Here is a 4,405-nt window from a genome sequence, read left to right as displayed (position 1 = left end):
CCTCAGGTTCAAAGAGATGAACAATCAGAGCTTAAAAACGGGGGGCGGGGCTTCTGAGGTCTGCAGGGGACACAAGAGTGCCCGCCACCTGCCAGGGTGCCCTCATGTCACCTCATGTCTGCTGAGTTACTGACCTGCACCTCTATAGTCTGAGCCCAGGGAAGGTGCAAAGACTGTGCTCTGATCATTCCTGCATTCCCCAAATCTTTCCAGCAGTTTCTAAGAAATAAATGATCATTGAATTAAAAAATACTTGACTCTATCCCACAGCTTTTTACAGTCACAGCTCAGTCAATGCATGGCATCCCGTGATTATTTCAGAAAGCCAGTATATTTCTGTACCTCCACAAAAGACACCACTTCCCTGTCTCTGGCACTCTCTTAGACTTGAGCCAGCATGAGGTGGCTGCCCACAGACAGCCTTAAGTCAAACTGCATCAACCAGACTCAGATGACCGGGCCCAAGTACTTCTCTTTCCTAGAGAATCTTCTACTTGTCCGTGGGCCTGACAGCTCTCCCACTGTCCTTCAGGCATTTCTGATAAGTTGTTGGTGGTTTGCTAATAAGTTTTTAAAAACAAATTCCAATCACTTTGGGTTAATATTTACACTATAAACATTACTGTGCTTTGGGGTTTAGGTTACTAATGCCTTGATATTAAGGTTTAAATGACTTAACAATGTTTGGATTCTTGGCTGATTTTTTTGCATTTTTATCTGAATACCTAGTGTCATACAAACCATCTTCTGGTTAGAATTAGAAATGGTTATGTTTTTCAGCTCTGGAAACAGTAACTGAACTGCTGACTGGAATATCTGAGCTGCAATCTAAGTAGCTGATTCTGGTATATCCATCCATGGTTCTGAGATTCGGGAAAAGAATGGACATGCAGCCCTCAAATGCTCGTGAAGCCAGTCATTCCACGCTTCTCTCCCAGGCTTGGAAACCCGAACCCTGTGTCCAAGTTTTCCTAGCTGGTGCAACTGAACCAGGTTTCCCCTGAGAACAGCTGGGAGGTTCAGGCAGCAGCTGGGGTCTCAGGCTGGCGCTGGCCTCGGGGACCCTGCAGTTCAGGACTGCTGGTCTTCAGCCGTTGCAGGGAGCTGCTCGGCCGGCCGTTTCGGTCTTTCCCAGGACCAATTTATGGAGTCAGGGAGGACTGAGCTATGGGAAGCAGAAGGGCCAGTGCTTAAAGTGCGGGCCGGCTTTTCCTCTCTCGGAAGCTGCAGCCACAGTAGTTAGCAATAACGAGGGCAAGACCGAGACAAATCATTTCTTGCCTCTTTCTAGTAGGGAGGTGCTAAGAAAAAAAAAATAGATTGTCGGTGTGTACATTTTGGGAACTTTTTGTTTTTGCTGTTAACAATATTGAGAGACTTCTCTAAGATTTTATATAGTGTCACAAGTGACACAATAGTGATAATAAAAAGCTCCAGTTTGGTTTATCATCCTCTAAGTACTGTGCTAAGGCTTTGAACATATATTTTCTTACTCTTATAATAACCCTACGAGATTGTTTTAGATTTTCTTATCCATATTTTATGAAGGAAGAAACCAAAGCACTAGGTTAAGTAATTTACTCAAAGTCACATGATTAGCAAGGGGAACAGCTGGGATTTGAGCTTGGCACTATCTGGTCTGAAAGCCTGTCCTCAGGGTTATGATAGATTGTCTCTTCATTGGAGGAAAACCACCTCAGTCACATCTCACAGTAGCCTCCCGATGCATGCTCCTGCTGCCCGTTTTCCACTTCCCCACCCGATCCATTCTACAGACCAAGGCCAGATTAAATTTCTCTAAAATATTACTTTAATCCTTTCGCTACCTACTCAAAACACTCCCTGCTGCTTGCAGGGGCAGAATAACGTTCAAGCTCCTTCTTCTGACACTCAGTTGTCCTCACCTTGCAGAATATCCTTCTCCAGCTTGTACACCCTGCAGCTGAGGCGCGTAAGACCTCCAGAGTGAGACCCGGGAGACGTACCCTGGCTGTCCGCTTTCTCTCTCTGCACACACCCTGGCTGGGGCAGGTCATCCCAGCCAGCACCAAGAAAGAACACAGGCACGGTTTGGTCCTTGCTGCCCATGGGCGTTCCTGCATTAGGGAGGGGGCCAGACTCCAGGGTTCTACAATTCTGGTCCCTGCCAGTCACTATTGCAACAGTGACCATGGCCATGCCATTCACTGACTGAGGTCTCAGTTTCCTCATCTGTAAAATGAGTGTATTCATCCAGGTTATCTCAGAGGTCTTTTACAGATCTAAAAGCATATGAGATAAAGGATTCAGATCCCAATAGAGGCCACCCACCAAAAGAAACCCACATGGCCATGCAAAGACACTGAATGGGAGGACAGCAAAATGCTAACAATAGCTACGTCTGGCTGGGGGTGGTTTTGCTGCTTCTCCTAGGTATTCTTCTATGGGTATTTTTCGGATGGCCAGTATTTCGTACAGGGGAAGCAAGACCACAGTGAACCCCACTGAAGGGCAAATGGTGGAAGGTTGAGGCCCTCCACGGCGACACAGCTGTGCTCAGACTCACTCAGCCTTGGCTTTGTCCCCGCCTGGCGACTGGGGAGTGCTGTGGGTTTTGCACGGTCCACAGAACAAAGGGCACAGGGTCCTGTTGGCTCTGGCCCGATGAAGAGCCTCTGTAGCGGACCTGGAGTCTGGGCCTGTCCGCTTCACTAACTAGCTGTGGGACCCAGGACAAGTCAACCTTTGGGACTCATTCTCATCCTCTCTTTAAAGAAAAATGTGTGTTTGGGGTCGGCCCGTGGCTTCCTTGGGAGAGTGCAGTGCTGATAACACCAAGGCCACGGGTTCGGATCCCATATAGGGATGGCCGGTTGGCTCAATTGGGAGAGCGTGGTGCTGACAACACCAAGTCAAGGGTTGAGATCCCCTTACCGGTCATCTTTAAAAAAAAAAAAAAAAAGGTGTGAGTGGGGGGTCAGTCTATCAGAAGATCTAAAATTCAATGGTTACATGATTCAGGGTCGCCTGAGGCCAAATTGAAAAATAGTCTTAGATAGCTAAGCACCACCCTTACCTTCAGGACCACCCTTGGACCCTCCCACCCATGTCTGCCCTGGAAGGTTTAAATCCATGCCCCCTGGCTCCAGGGGGCTTTACAGACTGAGCGCCAGGCTGCCCTGGGCAAACGTACCTTGTTCCCCACAAAAGGGAGCGAATCCCTGCCCCACCTGCCTGAAGCCTGGGGTAAGCCCCTTTCTGCAACCACAGAGAACCCCATCAGTGTTTAATTTCTGCCACAATAACCTGAAGCAGACTCCCAGCATCTCCCTGCACCACTCCCACTCTGACAAAATGAAAAGGAAAAAAAGAAAAAGAAAAAGAAAAGAAATGTACTTCTGCTCCACTGCAATTTACACAGCAGAGTGATTAATTGATCAATGATTGCACTATCGAAAGCATTTGTGAGTGTCTGCCACACATCCCCTGGCACCACTGGAGCACGGAACTGCAGAGCAGGGACACCGCCGGGCCAGCTGTGTGTCACCCAGCACCCGCACATCTCAGAGGCTCCTGAGCTGTCGTCTGTCCCCAGCCCTCGACTCCTAACCCCCAGTTGGTCTTTTTCACAGGAATTTTCTAAACACAAACAGAGTGACCATTTCTCAGTGAAAATGTGCCTAAAGCTCTTCCTTGCTTAAAAGTCTTAGGGTCTCCCCTGCCCTCGAGGAAGAAGAGCTACAGCAGAGCTGGAAGGGCTGCTGTGACTGGCCTGAAACCTCTTCAGCTGCCCCCACATCCAAGTCCCCTGCTGGTGGCCCCATGCTGGGGGCCGCTGCCTGCCTCTCCACTTGGCTCAGTCCCTCCCCAGCAGCCACCCAAGCATCGCCAACTGGACAGCCTGGCTAAGGCATCTTTAGTCCCCAAGACTCCCCTCCGATCTTGACCCAGCTCCTGCCCACCTCACCTGCTTGCTCTTGTGTTTCCCCTGAGGGCTGTCCTCGTCTCTATCTGTAACTCCAGTGTCAGACATAGACAGGTCTGAACTGAAGGGAGCCTCAATATGTGCTGGTGGCTGAATGACTTTGGGATGTCTGTGCCTATGATGGCTTTTGGCTTGGAGAGAAGGAGACAACAGTCTACACCTCTGTACCCAAAAGATAAGCAGAGAAGCCAAGATTTGAGAGCAGCAAGTGGGTCTGGAGCAGAACCAGCCTAGCGCCCCCTTGCCTCTCACCAGGCTCTGTGTCAGGGTGAGAAAATGCTTCTTTGCTCTTAAGTGCCTGTAACTCTCTAACAAATATGTATTATTGTATGCCCAGGCCAGGTTGTTCTTAACTTTTCTGGAATCGGGGTTAGAAAAACTGTCTCGATCTTTCCTGTGATTCTCGCTCTTTATTTAGGAATAGAGATGTCCTTTCCATCA

At 48.9% G+C, this 4,405-nt stretch overlaps 1 non-coding gene across 1 annotated transcript; it reads left to right on the top strand.

The window, feature by feature from the left end:
* The first annotated feature begins 2,846 nt into the window (after window positions 1-2,846).
* Window positions 2,847-2,919, top strand: TRNAV-GAC (transfer RNA valine (anticodon GAC)). The gene has a single exon. It is a non-coding gene; the product is annotated as a tRNA-Val (tRNA).
* The last annotated feature ends 1,486 nt before the right edge of the window (window positions 2,920-4,405 follow it).

Source organism: Cynocephalus volans, chromosome 6 (assembly GCF_027409185.1).
Source record: "Cynocephalus volans isolate mCynVol1 chromosome 6, mCynVol1.pri, whole genome shotgun sequence".
NCBI classification, from domain to species: Eukaryota; Metazoa; Chordata; class Mammalia; order Dermoptera; family Cynocephalidae; genus Cynocephalus; species Cynocephalus volans.
Note: the sequence above shows the minus strand (reverse complement) of the source record. Positions and strands in the feature narration are given on the sequence as shown.